Source organism: Anthonomus grandis, chromosome 19, assembly GCF_022605725.1.
Source record: "Anthonomus grandis grandis chromosome 19, icAntGran1.3, whole genome shotgun sequence".
Classification (NCBI taxonomy): Eukaryota; Metazoa; Arthropoda; class Insecta; order Coleoptera; family Curculionidae; genus Anthonomus; species Anthonomus grandis.
The window spans coordinates 5,925,513-5,941,507 of NC_065564.1; the positions used below are offsets into that span (position 1 = coordinate 5,925,513).

The 15,995-nt window shown below is 36.9% G+C and overlaps 1 protein-coding gene across 1 annotated transcript in view; it reads left to right on the forward strand.

Moving 5' to 3' along the window:
• The window catches only part of LOC126747718 (dendritic arbor reduction protein 1-like), a 190,656-nt gene that overhangs the window by 116,552 nt on the left and 58,109 nt on the right, over nt 1-15,995 (forward strand). The gene's annotated exons all lie outside the window — the stretch shown is intronic.

The window sequence follows — 15,995 nt, forward strand, 5'->3', positions numbered from 1 at the left end:
CAGATACAACATTTTCATGATTTATTTCATCCAGAACTGAGATTTGGCTAAACCAAGTCGCTTTGTCCACGATCCAGACAAAATGTCGCCAATCCAGGCGCACACTCAACACGAACCCTCGGGAGAGCGTTTGTATTGATTGGCTCGGTCGTTATGGAAACCCCTATAGAAAAGCAACCCCCCAATGGGGTGGGGCGGTTCGGATCGTTCGTGGGGGATTCGGAATAAGGGTGTGGCCCCATTAGGGTCGCGATTTTCTCTTGTTCCGTTGCGACAAATCACGGCGGGGGTACGCGAGAACGGCCCAAGGGTGTTTTCCAACGGGGCAAGATTGATTTACTCGGTTGCGTTTGTTTCTCCTTTTTTTGGCATCAAGGTTATAACTGAGGTTGACCTTAGACTCATCAAAAAGCGAGAAATCTAATTAAAAACAGTAATCGAGCACCTGGCCGGGTGTCGATGTTGGACCATCGGGCCCCGCCTTTGATATACGGGTCATAGAAGAGAGAGAAGCAGCGATGGAGATAATAAAACCGCATCAAATATTATCTAGGAAATGCATCTCGCGCTCCGTGGTATATTAGACATCGGCGTTGCGGTAATTCACATGTTCCACCATGCACACTCATATCTATACACATATATATATGTATATAATTAAATATCTGTGGCCGATATGGCCAAGTAGCGTGGCTACAGTTATAGATTCAGGAAACGGGGGTCAGGGGCCACGCTGGTGGCTGATGCCACGCACCATCGGTTGCACGCCAGCTATTGACCGGACAGTGGATTTTCAGTATTTTTTTTCTAGTTCGGTTTGACAGAGATGGACTGGCCCTGAGCTTCTCTTCAATAAAGCATTAAGTGCCATCAAAAGCGTCACCTTACGACGATTATCTTCCGTTTTATTAACAATTTACTGAGCATTTGTCAGGTTTCTCGATTTTTTTGTTTAACTTTCTCATTGTTTCCTTTAATTATTAAGTCTTTTTAACGAACGACCAACTTAAAAATTGAAAATGTGGTTTCCTTTGATTGGACGTGGCTTACAGTGACGTCATGTTCAGACAATACTTCCGCCAATTCTCTCTAACTTTTGACTGGTTTATATATTTAATAAATTCAATTCAACAATTGAAATTCATAAAGAAATAGGGTGGTGTCATCAGCAAAACGTACCGTCAAAAAATTTGAAAATGTTGATGTTATATGCTTCAGTCCGCCTCTGTTGTCATTCATTAGCCGACCCCCGGAGCGTTCGAAAGCCCATCATATTGTTACGGCGGTTCTCGGGTAAATTATGGAAAAACGCGCGGGTATTTCACGCACAGCTTCTCCGCGCATATACAGCTCGCGCATTTTTTACTCTAAACGCAGTAATGATAAGGTGCGCGGACTTCCGTATTGCTGCGCGCGGTGCGGTAATTAATTCCCGTTTTTGGAATGTGAAATGAATCTCAGTATTAAACCCAAACGTGTTGTGTGAATGTTCCTGGAATGTAACCGAATGTCAGGCTTGAAGAAATTTATAAAAAAAAAAAGGTTTTTTGAGGAGTTTGAAAAAGGATGACCTTAGAAATGCCTAACTCAAAACCTGATTTGAAGTAAGAAAACAATGAGAAAATTGAATTAAAAAATTGAGAACACCCAAGGCCACGCATATAAATGTATAACAAAAGTTTTAAAAAAATCAACAGGTTTATTGTTTGCGGATGACTTTTTTAATAATATAATTAGTTTATGGTCCAGTGAAATAATTTAGATTTAAGACTGTACTTTGTAATAGGTTTAGTTACCCAGTGTAATAAAATCTGTAGAGTGCAAATAAATAAATATGCTATTAGTGTCGTTTTGATACCGTTTTGATCGTAATTTTTTGCCTTGGAGTGACTTCATTACTGAACATTTTCGGAAAAAAAATTCAACTTAATCCTAATTGCCTGGAAAATATGAATGAATAATTTAAAAAAAAAATTACTTAAGGCAGTAAAAAGACAAAAAAAAAGGAATAAAGTAGAGCAACAATAAGAAAATTAAACAAGAAAATTGAGAACACTAACAAATAGGTAGTAAAACGCTAATAAAATCGAATATAATGCACCTAAGGATATGCTATTGGTGTCCTTTGATTTTTGCAAATCAACTAATCGTCATGTTTTGCCTTGGAATGACCTAAAATAACCCAACATGGAAAAATTCAACTTAACCTCAATTGCCTAGAAGATAGGACTGAATAATTTTAAAAATATTAACTTAAGGTAGTAAAAAGGCAAAAGAAAAAGGAAATAAAGTAGAGAAACAATATGAAAATTAAACAAGAAAATTGAGAACACTAACAAATCGGCAGGGTGTCCCATTAGTGCGATAACGGACGATAGCTCCTTATACAAAAAAAAATTTTTAGACAAAGTTACTTTACTGTCTAAGGTGCATAACATAAAAATATTTTTGGATATACAGGGTGATTTATAAATGTGATATGATACACAACTTTTTAATTTAAATGGAACATCCTATATTTTATTGCATTTTTGGATTGCTTTAAAAATTCTTCATACCTTTTATCAAGCATCGTCTATACCAAAACTTACCCGTTTGTGAGATATTTAATATTTTATCAAAAAATCGACGTTTGCACGTTTCCACAAAAACAAAAATAATTCACTCATTTGGGATCCTACAAGCCAAATCTTTTGTAGGTTGTTAGTGCATAAGAGGTTAGTGCACAGAGGATATGGTGAAAATGATTTACTGTTTGGGTGCAAGTGAGAAAAATTGTTTACTGGCAAGCAGAGTTTATGCACAGAGATATCCGAATGCTGAACGACATCCAAATCGATTGGCATTTGAAAGACTAAAGGAGAGATTTGAAAGAACTGGAAATTTAAATTATGAAATGTCACAAAAAACAGGGGCAAATCCACAAAATGAAATGCTTGTTATGCAAGCCCTAGTAGAAAATCCGCGTAAATATACAGAATACGCGTCAAGGCACGTGATATATACTGGGGGGTAAGCTTGAATTGTCTCCTGCATAAAACAATCTATTGAACTTTACATGATGAAATATATATTTTCTTATGTATTTTTTTTCGTAGAATCTAGTGGTGCTATTACTTTTTTGATATTTTAAAAATTGTTAGTAAATTATTAACAATTATTAAAAAGTTCATTGTTGCAAAAAAAAACTCAGTTTTTTGCATTTTTTGGCTTATTTTCAAATGGGAAGTATAACCTTTCATCTTTCACCTTAAAAAATGAGCCCCATATGAACTTCCTAGGACAATTCTCTGAAAGACAAATTTCGTTTAAAAAAAAAGTAATTTTTTTGAAAAACTTGAATTTCTTGAAAAATTGTTATTGTATAGTACTGAAAAAAATAGAGATTATTTATACCAAGTTTTATGAAAATTGCATAATTTTTGGATAAATGAAAAATAAAAAACGAAAAAAAAAATTTTTCACAATTTTTGCATTTATCTTGAACATTTTGAGAGTATGTTCAAAAGTGCCCTCTACAAAAATTATAGACTTTTATATTGTCTACAACTTTGCCATTAAGCACTTTTCATTTGGGCGTCAACTTTCGCCGGAAATGGCGATAGAAAAATGCTCCAGCTGTTTTTTTCAGTTTTCACCCCCGCAAAACCACCCCGCAACTACCCCAGGTATGAATTTATTTTTTTTGTGTTTCTTATGAACCCCTTTACCATATCCAGTCATTCGTTTGCGGGTTGCAATTTTTTTTTTCATGAAATATGGTACAGATTCCCCGGACTATGTGGGGGTTTGTGAAAAATCGGGTTTATCAAAGGCCTGTTACCACCAAAAATGACATGAAGCAAAGAATTCGGAATGTTCTTCAAGAAGTAACTAGAGAAATGTTGCAGAAAGTAAGCAGTTCTTTTGTTAAACGAATTCGATTGTGTGATCAACACCAGGGTGGACATGTAGAACATTATTTATAGTTTAATGTACATACCTTTTTGGTATAGTCATTTGTTGTTGTTATTGTTCACAATTTTATTTTTTTTTATTTAAGGAATATTTTTTTGTTGATTTTTCGATTAGTTTTAAGATTTTATTATTTGGTAAATTTTAAACAAAATTTCTTTTCTGTACATTTTGGTATCATTAAATTTGTTGTAATTTAATAAAATGCTTTTCAATCCGTTCCGTTTACTATTTTTAAAGTTTAAGGTTTAATAAATTTTTTTCTCAAACCGGTATGAGTTGGGACACTGAATTGAGTGTCCCAACTCATCACTCTGCCTTTTTTCAAAGATCTCCTGCCTTTGCTGCTATTAAAACATATAATAGATTACCTCTCGCCCTAAGGCAAGAGAAAAATATCATGAAGTTTAGGAAAGACACTGCAAGGTATCTGTTGGGCAAGTGTATCTATAGTTTCGATTTACAATTTTAAATGTGTATTGTGATTAATATTAAGGGTTTGTTTACTAATTTATGCAAACCCTTAATGTGGTAAGGTAATGCACCCAATATTATGTCCAACATTATCTTTTTGTTCTTACTACTTTTATTAGCAGTATGTACTGTGTAGATGTTATCAAATTTTAATTTTGTTTGTTCTGTGACGTTGCTATTGTCTATTTTAATTAGATCTTGAAAGCAATAAAGAAAATTATTATTATTATTATTATTATTATAAACGTCTTTAAACGTTTAGCAAAATCTTTATCAGATAATTCTTGCATAATCTGTCGGTACCTACATAAAAACATGTGATTCTGTTAACAGTGGATTTTTGAATTATCTAACTGTGCTTGCCAATAAACAGTAAAGTTACCTCAATTGCATCCAAACAGTTGAAACAGTAAATCATTTTCACCATATCCTCTTTCGAAAAATTCATTTTTAATGCAAAAATGTTTCGCTTTACTGATAAACTGACAACACTAAATCTTCTGTCAAAGTAATTGCTTGATTTTTGGGCAATTGTTATTTCTATGGCCAACTAAGCAAACTTCTTTTAAATTAAAACGCGACTATTGTGGATTTTAAGGGCGAAATTAGAAAAAAGTGTAAAAAACTCGATAACTATTACAGATAGGTATAGGACATGCTTAACAAAAAGAAAGCTTATCACATTGCGAACATTTTAAGATAAAAAAATATGGGTCATTCTATTTGAAAAAAATAAGATATGGTTGTTTACATTTTTTGGTTTTGGATAGAGCATTGCGAACACCCTGTAGAATATTATCAAATTCTCATAGCATCATAAAGTAAGTGTAAGTATACACTAACAACCTACAAAAGATTTGGCTTGTAGGATCCCAAATGAGTGAATTATTTTTGTTTTTGTGGAGACGTGCAAACGTCGATTTTTTGATAAAATATTAAATATCTCACAAACGGGTAAGTTTTGGTATAGACGATGCTTGATAAAAGGTATGCAGAATTTTTAAAGCAATCCAAAAATGCAATAAAATATAGGGTGTTCCATTTAAATTAAAAAAGTTGTGTATCATATCACATTTATAAATCACCCTGTATATCCAAAACTATTTTTATGTTATGCACCTTAGACAGTAAAGTAACTTTGTATAATTTTTTTTTGTATCACTGTATAAGGAGCTATCGTCCGTTATCGCACTAATAGGACACCCTGTATAATCGTCATGTTTTTCCTTTCCTCAAATGAGGTCGAAATCATCCACATATTTGAAAAAATTCAACTCAACCTCAATTGCCTGGAAGATACGACTGAATAATTTATAAAATATTAACTTAAGGCAGGAAAAAAACATGAAACTTAAACAAGCAAATCGAGAAAACCAACAATTTGGCAGTAAAACTGTAATAAAATCAAGAATAATGCCCCTAAGAAGACGCTTTTAGTATCGTTGGATTCTGTTTCTCACTCACAATTGAGTCATAAACCCCAATAACTATTTAAAAAAATGTCTTCGTGCATTTCGTGGGTACCTACGCCACTGTTGCATCAATCTACTAAACCCCGAATATATAGTTCAATATTTGACTTTTCAAGATTTACTTTCATATTGTTATTAAATCCGCTCTGACCTTATTAGCGCCCAAATTTATCAATAAAATCGTTGCGTGGCTTTGATCTCTTTATCCGTTTCGACGCTTGCAATAACATTGAACAAAAAAAAGAGAGACAAGAATCGTGATTTATGTTATTTAAAGTTTAATCATGGTAGTTAGGCATTATCTTGTCATCTCGAGTTAATAAGGGTGCATTAAGCAAGTTTCCGGGCGATCGTGTGTAATACCCCATGCATTCTCCACGTAATAAAATAAATAAATTAAAATTTTATGGGCCGTTTCGAGCGCTCTATTGCCGATACAAGGAACATTCATTAATTCGTAATTTTATTATTGTTTTTGTACGAGAGGATCGTATAGAGAGGGCGTTGTTTCGTAACAATTTTATTTAAACAGAAAAACGACTTTATTAATGTCATAAAATGCGTTTAATACGCTATAGTTCTCATATTTTGTAGCCTTGGATTACCAGGGAAATACGAGCTACTTTATGGTCGTTTTATTATTGTGGATGATTTTACCGGTTTTTATTTTCTTTAACTGTTTTGCATATTACTGTTGCGTGTCCACGCTACCCGTGAGATCACTTTTAATGACAGTTATTTGGTGATTAATGGCGCACTGACGTAATTAATGATTCAGTTTTCTTAATAGAAGAAATCGAATCTATTGGACGGTTATCTTCTCACGAACACGATTTACAAATCGAATTTGGCTGAAAACAACCCTTGAAATCCATTGTATCCTCTTCACCTCAACTCTTTATCTTCACTATGGCCATCTTTTTTCATTTCATAAAAAGTTGCACTTCTGTCTCTTTACAGACCAAATATTCCACTGATGATCATCTTCTTCTTCTTTAGTTGGGGAAATAATTTCGTTCTTCCAGGCAGTCTGCTTAGGTTATGGCTTCTTTCTTCCAAGAGTTCGTCCCAAACAAACACACATTATTCCTTTGATGTGCCGACAATTGTCGTCATCTCTTGAAGTCATGCTCCTTAATGATCTTTCAGGCAGTTAAGCACGTTGTTTTGTTCTTCCTGGCAGCTACTTAAGTCCTCTTTCAGAATTCTACTGCCTGGAAGACATCAAAAATTACTTCAGGACAGTTAGGCAGGTAATGACTTTTTTCGACCAAGAGTTCCTCCCAATCTAACCCGCATGATTCCTTTGATGTGCCGACAATTACCTCATAGACAATTCTCGTCATCTCTAAAAGTCATGATTTATTTCTTCCAGGCATTTGGACATTTTGTTTTGTTCTTCCTGGCATCTACTTAAAATTCAACTGCCTGGAATAAGTCAGAAATTATTTGAAGACAGTTAGGGAGGTCATGGCTTCTGTCTTCCAGGTGTTCTCGGTCCCAATCCAATCCACATGACTTTTTTGATGTGCCTATTCCTCGATGGAGAATTTTATTCATTTCTTAAAAAATTAAAAGAAGAATCCCGAGTTATTTCAGTACTGCTGATGATTCCACTGACATTCTTCACCTACGTCAACTGCTGCTCCAAAGGCTCCGCCACCAAAAGACTTCATTGCATCTCTTGGGTTATTCGCCTTAATTTCTCACTTTGACCTTCTTTTTTATCTGATTTGCTTCTAACGAACATCGGATAGAAATTCTCGCATCTCTTTCAATAGTTTGACGCTCTCTCTCATTCACAGTTCATTCACGATCCCCTGAAGCTGTCTTCTTTATCTGATATTTTCTGTCAAACTGTTCAAAGAACTTCAGCTTGTTTTACGACCCCACACACGTGTTTCGCACATTATCCTTTGATGTGCCGACAGTTACCTGAAGGACAATTCTCGTCTTCTCTTAAAATAATTGTCTACTTCTTCCAGGCAATTGAGCACGTTTTTTGGTGCCTCCAGACAATAGTCTGCTTAGATTCTCTTCCAGGTGTCGACACAAAGAAGTCAGAAATTACTTTAGTTATTAACTATCGTTAGGGAGGTCATGCCTTCTTTTTTCCAAGAGTTTCCCTCAATTCAACCCACATTATTTCTTCGATTTGTCAACAATTACTTGATGGATAAATCTCAGCATCTCTTAAAGTAATGGTCCACTTCTTCCAGGCAGTTGAGCACGTTTTTTTGTACATCCAGGCAGCTACTTAGGTTCCAGGTTTCGACTGCCTCGAATTAATTAGAAATTACTCGAGAAAAATTAGGGAGGTCATGGCTTCTTTCTTCCAGGAGTCCTCCCTCTCAATCCAATCCACGTGACTTTTTTGAGGTGCCTATTCCTCGATGGACAATTTTCTTCATTTCTTAAAAAATTAAAAGAAGAATCCCGAGTTATTTCAGTACTGCTGATGATTCCACTGACATTCGTCATGTTGATCTTCTTCACCTACGTCAACTGCTGCTCCAAAGGCTCCGTCACCAAAAGACTTCATTGCATCTCTTGGGTTATTCGCCTTAATTTCTCACTTTGACCTTCTTTTTTATCTGATTTGCTTCTAACGAACATCGGATAGAAATTCTCGCATCTCTTTCAATAGTTTGACGCTCTCTCTCATTCACAGTTCATTCACGATCCCCTGAAGCTGTCTTCTTTATCTGATATTTTCTGTCAAACTGCTCAAAGAACATCAGCTTGTTTTACCATCCCACACACGTGTTTCGCACATTATCCTTTGATGTGCCGACAGTTACTTGAAGGACCATTCTCGTCATCTCTTAAAGTAATGGTCTACTTCTTCCAGGCAATTGAGCACGTTTTTTGGTGCCTCCAGACATTAGTTTGCTTAGATTCTCTTCCAGGTATCGACAGAAAGAAGTCAGAAATTGCTTGAGTCATTAACTATCGTTAGGGAGGTCATGCCTTCTTTTTTCCAAGAGTTTCCCTCAATTCAACCCACATTATTCCTTCGATTTGTCAAAAATTACTTGTCATCTCTTAAAGTAATGGTCTACTTCTTCCAGGCAGTTGAGCACGTTATTTTGCACTTCCAGGCAGCTACCTAGGTTCCAGGTTTTGACTGCCATGAATTAATTAAAAATGAATCGAGAACAGTTAGGGAGGTCATGCATTCTTTCTTCCAGGAGTTCCCCCCAACCCAACCCACATTATTCCTTTGATGTGCCGACAATTACTTGATGGACAATCCTCTTCATCTCTTGAAGAATCCTCAGTTTTCTCAGTACTTCTGACTCTTTACTTTACAGAGTCAAATCTCCTACTGACGATCTTCTTCTTCACATACGTCATGACCACCTTCAGGAGGACTTACAGGCATGGAAATCCCCCTAATACAAATCTGAGCTGTCATTCTCTTGAAAACAAAATGACAGCGTCAGAATCAGTATACAACAGAAATAATTTTGACAGGTGACTTTGATAGAGAGGTCTGCTTTCCTTGTCTTAAGAGGAACTTTCTTAAAAGGGAGAGGGGAGACTATGTGAGGTTTACAGATGATACTATAGACGTGTATCTAGGCTAGAAATGGGGAACTTTATGATGATCTAAGGGGCCTAAAGGGTGTTCCAATCATTAACAAACCGATAAATATTTAAGTAAATACTCGACAAAGACGTACGCCACTGCTAACCAATGGCTTACAAATACAAATGATGATCGGGCGAAAATTTGTTAGCGCTAACATTTCTGTAAAGGCGTGTTTCTCGATTTTTATTTCTCTTCTCGTCTCTTCACTTCTCGCTCCATCGCCGATATTTCGTCGACGATTTCAGCTCGAATTAATTTAATATTTCATTGTTGGGCAACCGAAATGGTAAATGATGGTCGTTTTTTTTTTTACCTTTTTATTCGGACGGCGTGAGTCGCTTCACCCATATTCCTATGATGGTTTAAGGCCAACGTTTAATTGCACTTTTGACCTTTTTTGAAAGATATCGGGCATAATATTGACAGGTCAAGTTTCTTCCCGGAGTGACTATGAGCCCACGGGCATGATCTCTTTTTAACACGCAAATCGTGTGGTGGTGTTCTATCGCTCTGGTTGATTAATGTGCCATTTTTAATTAGCGTTACGACACCCCTTAATTAAAATTTGGTAAATCAATCAAATTGTCGCCGATGCAATACAGTTGAAGGTGAACGTCTTAATGAAATTGGTTCACGCACACGTTTTTTACGCACGCGATTTTTTTTTTCATTAGGTCCGAACGATTTGCATTTACACGAGATTATGACAGTAGCGAAAAAGGATTTAATTGATCTTAATAACCATTAAGTGTCCCGATTCGGTTTCACTAAACTGTTTCTTCTTAAATATTAATACATTAGCAAGAATACAATAAAAATCCGATAAAACAGAAATTTACACTTGACAAACATTTCGCGGCACATCAAAGGAATTTGCCGACTTCCGGGTTACTGACCTACTTGACAGTTGAATTTCTTTGGAAAAAAAAGGTTAAGTGCTCATTGGAGGTTGAATTTAAGGCAAATAATTCATTTCCCAAGAGGAAACCAATCAAACAAAACCCAAAGAGCTGTTCGGATATTAGAGGAATAATTTGGCTTACTGACCTGCTTGCCTGTTGAACTTCTTTTAATACAGTCTCTTTTGGAGGGAAAAAAGATGAAAATTGAGGTCCTAGTAAAAGACAAGGTCTGACCTGCTGGCCAGCAAGTTTACCAGATTTAGCTCCACCAGCTGAACCAGGAAAAGGCCGATAAATCTCACCTAAGCGAAACAATATTAATAAGCACGTCCCACGAACCATTGAAGATTAAAGGGGTTTTAATTTTAAAAAGAAAACCAATCGACAGACCGCAATTTTCACCTCGTCAAAGCGATTAAAAGCCATATCGGTGGTGTAAACGTGATTCACGGGCCGGGCAGATGGATTTTCTATTATCCGTCTATACACTAGTTTCCCCCTTAACCTATAATTACCGTCATATGAATTACCATTGGAAAAAAAAGGATAGAGAATTCGCACCTTGTTACACGGCCCGCGGGTACCGAAACCACGTTGATTGGCCTCTAATAAATTATGATAATTATTTGTTTTACCAGAACCGGTCGTAAATTATGCGTTTGTCAAAGCGGTTTTGCATACACGCGGAACTTAATTGCTTATATGGACAGATAGAGAAATATGGGAACAATAATGGTAATTAAAATAACAGTTATATTATAGTCGGGGCATTAAAAACATCCCTGTAGTTGCTGCTACACGACAATGGTTTTCACACACTTGTCCGCGTACTAATCAAACACTTAAGCACCAATTAGAGCCGATGGTACTTCTTATTCTTCTTCTTCTTCTTCGGCCGTGCTTTAGGAGTGAAATTAACACCTGTCGTGGGAACTCGGTTGTTTGGTCGGCCTCAAGAATCTCTATTGAACGTTTTGGATTAGTTTTTACACCTTTCAGGAATGCCATCGGCGTGGGCTGAGGACCATCGTAAAATCAAGTAGCTCACGTTGTTATATCAGAGGCAACATGCAAGTAGATCAGTAACGTGAGTGATTTCTTTGATGTGCCGACAAGTGCTGCTTGTCTCCCGCCTCGTATCTTTCATTGACTTTCTGCACCCGTGTTTTTTGAGTCTCTAGTCTAGATGAGAGCAGATTCGATGAACAAAGCAGTAAAACCCTCTTGACTTTTCGTTATTTCTTAATCAGCTAGAAGGACGTCACTACTCCTACTCAGATCTTTTGTGAACTCCATACTCCACATTAATATCAACAGTCGAGGGCATTAATTTGCAAGTGGATCAGTGGACTACTATTCCTTTGATGTGCCGACAAGTTGGACTCTTGGTTTATGGCTCATTTTGTCCAGGCAATTGAGCCCGTTATTTTGTTCTTCCAGGCAGCTACTTAGGTTTCAATTGCCTGGAAGAAGTCAAAAATTATTTAGGGACAACTAGGGAGGCCACTTTTCCTTTCTTTAGGATGCTTCCCCCAATCCAACCCACAATAGTCCTTTGATGTGCCGACATTTCCGTGACAAGTTAGACTCTTGGTTTATGGCTCATTTTGTCCAGGCAATTGAGCACGTTATTTTATACTTCCTTAGGTTTCAATTGCCTCGAAGAACTCAGAAACTATTTAGGGACAACTAGGGAGACCATTTTTTCTTTGTTTAGGAAGCTTCCCCCAATCCAACCCACAATAGTCCATTGATGTGCCGACATTTCCGTCACAAGTTGGACTCTTGGTTTATGGCTCATTTTGTCCAGGCAATTGAGCACGTTATTTTATACTTCCTTAGGTTTCAATTGCCTCGAAGAAGTCAGAAACTATTTAGGGACAACTAGGGAGACCATTTTTTCTTTCTTTAGGTAGCTTCCCCCAATCCAACCCAAAATAGTCCTTTGATGTGCCGACATTTCCGTGACAAGTTGGACTCTGGTTTATGGCTCATTTTGTCCAGGCTATTAAGCATGTTATTTTGTTCTTCCAGGCAGCTGCTTAGGTTTCAATTGCCTGGAAGAAGTCAGAAATTATTTAGGGACAACTAGGGAGGCCATTTTTTCTTTCTCTAGGAAGCTTCCCCCTTTCCAACCCACAATAGTCCTTTGATGTGCCGACATTTCCGTGACAAGTTGGACTTTGGTTTATGGTTAATTTTGTCCAGGAAGGTTTCAATTGCCTGGAAGAAGTCCGAAATTACTTGAGGACAGTTAGGGAGGCCATGACTTCTTGCTTCTAGGAGTTTCTTTCAACACAAACCCATTATTCCTTTGACAAGCCGCTAATTATTTGATATTTCTCTTTATTTCTTGTCTACTTCTTACAGGCAGCTTAGGACCTAAAGAGAAGCTTAGGTCCAGGTTTCAAATGCCTGGAAGAAATCTGAAATTACTCGAGATCACACATCATCATCTACTATTTCTTCAAAGTGCTGCTTTGCTTAAAATGTTTACTTTAGCTTCATGACTTCGTCAGTCAAGAAGGTAAGCAATCTTTGAGTCTGAGGGACCTAAATCAGGAGATCTGGCCGGCCACTCGAATAACATGACTGAAATTAGTTAGTGGAGCGTCAAACGAGGCCCCCGGGACGTCCCACCTTCACATTTAAATGTCGGGCCTCTCAAAAGCGCAACATTTGCATCCGAAATCGCTTAGAGCAGCACACCATCCTACTGATTATCACTTTTCCTTCATTAAGCAGCGAAATAAAGCGCACAAACGTGACCCTATAACTCGGCAATAATGGTTATTTCAACAATAAATTATATTCCTATTGTTCCAAAATGAAATTCACGTTATATGCTGGTATTCTGCATTCCTTCGTCGATACTTTGGTATTAACCGATTTATCACTTTGTGTGGCGTTTGGGCCAGAGGCGGACTTCTTCGTCTTCGAGTCCAGGGAGGTCATATAGATGATTGAATTAATGATAATTAAAATGAAAAAAATCTGATCTGAAACGGTTAAGTTGGATTCTCATAACCTTTAAAACACCTGCCACTTACTTCCGCCACGCAACCATTACTTATCTCACGAGATGTCCATACTCTATTTTGTTTATACGTTATTAGCATAATGATAAATGAACGCGACCGAATAGATTAATGGTCTCCAAAAGTATTTTACAGATAAATTGGGTTTTATGAATAAAATACCCTCGATGGCTCTATTATGCGAAGAGCATACCCGCAGTACGTATAAAAGCAACAGTTTATTAGGTACTGGTAAGTGGTAACGGTGCCGCATAAAATTTATGAGCGAAAGATGTGTCCGAGCACTCTAATGGACATCGGATTTTATTAGAAACGTGTTTTTGTTGTGTACTGGTGGGTATTGATATAATTTAGTGGCAAAACGGCTTTTAGAGCTTTTTTGTGCGTAAATTGATCGTATGCCGTATGCATTTTTAATGCCAACAGATCCGGGTTAATTAAATAAGACAGGCGGCCATTTTCTTTTTTTTTTGTTCTGATATATCACAATGGCGGAATAGTTTCACTATATTATCATCGTCGGGTTTTTCAATGCCTCGCATAAACACAATAAATCAGTAAACAATAAATAATAGATCATGTTTATGAGCCTATTTGCTTCTGAAATTCATACGGTGTAATTGGTTTCTTGTGGGTGCATTTATTACCGGAGATTTTAAACGAGTAAACGAGTAAACGAAATCTTTTAATAAAAAAAAAAGTAGAGATCTGTAGAAGATTATTTCTGTGTCCTATGAATCGTATTCAGGACATAAATCAACAACCCAAGCATAGTTTTCTTGAGACCTAACGGTTTCTTGTTCAAATCAAGTCACCGCGCAAATTATTAGCGCAGCCACGTGGTATACAAGGCCATTAGGATCACAGGTGGCTTAGTGACCAATGAGAATTCAGGCGCCATCAGGCACAGCTTGTCATATAATAATTAGATAAGGGTTGGTCCGAAATTTCACACACAGCACAAATTTAAAAGCATCTAGTGATCGGAGCATTACGTTGGAACGTCCATCCACCATCTTGTTTGCCTTTAGAATGACGTATCGGACCCATTTAATGCAGTTGCCAAGATGGCTCCTCAACAGGAAACCACACGAACCACAGTTGTTTCTTTGATGTGCCGACGGTTCCTCATGATTTTCTTGCAAACGTGACTGACACGTCAATTTTTATTGTTTTCCCTCTAAATCCTACAGGCAAGGTGCCAGTAACCAATTTAACCAACTTCCAAAGAAATTCAACTCGCAAGTAGGTCAGTAACCCAAAATTTGCTTTGATGTGCCGACAACTCTTTGATAAGTTGTTCATTTTAATAAAAATTAATTTCTGGTTTGCGGGCTTCAACATCACAACCATATCCTTCTTCGTCTTCTCAGTAGCTGCGATAGTTCTATCAGAAGTTGAGTTACTCGAACACACGTTAAATTGCTTTGGAATGTCTCAATTTTACCAGAAAATAGCTGATGACTCTCTGTCTTAACGTGACACTCAGTTATATCAGCTGTTGTCTTTTACTGACACACCAATTTTCATCATTTTTCCCTCTAAATCCTACAGATACGGCGCCAGTAACCAATTTTCCAAAGAAATTCAACAGGCGAGTAGGTCAGGAACTCAAAATTTCCCTTTGATGTGTCGACAACAACTTGATAAATTATTCATTTCAATAAATATCAATATCTGGCTTCTTCCAGGCATCAACATTACAACCATCTTATTCTTCGTTTTCTCAGTAGCTGTGATAAATCTATCAGAAGTTGAGTTACTCAAACACACGTTAAATTGCCTTGGAATGTCTCAATTTTACCAGAAAATGGCTGATGACTCGCTGTCTTAACGTGACACTCAGTCAGCTGTTGTCTTTTACTGACACACCAATTTTCATCATTTTTCCCTCTAAATCCTACAGGTACGGTGCCAGTAAACAATTTTTCAAAGAAATTCAACAGGCGAGTAGGTCAGGAACCCAAAATTTGCATTTGATGTGCCGACAGCTCTCTGATAAATTATTCATTTTAATAAAAATCAATATCTGGCTTCTTCCAGGCTTCAACATTATAACCATCTCATTCTTCGTCTTCTCAGTAGCTGCGATAGTTCTATGAGAAGTTGAGTTACTCAAACACACGTTAAATTGCCTTGGAATGTCTCAATTTTACCAGAAAATGGCTGATGCCTCTCTGTCTTAACGTGACAGACAGTCAGCTGTTATCTTTTACTGCCATACCAATTTTCATCATTTTTCCCTTTAAATCCTACAGGTACGGTGCCAGTGACCAATTTTCCAAAGAAATTCAACAGGCGAGTAGGTCAGTAACCCAAAATTTGCCTTTGATGTGCCGACAATTTTTTGATAAGTTATTCATTTTAATAAAAATCAATATCTGGCTTCTTCCAGGCTTCAACATTACAACCATTTCATTCTTCGTCTTCTCAGTAGCTGCGATAGTTCTATCAAAAGTTGAGTTACTCCAACACATCTTAAATTGCTTTGGAATGTCTCAATTTTACCAGAAAATGGCTGATGACTCGCTGTCTTAACGTGACACTCAGTCAGCTGTTG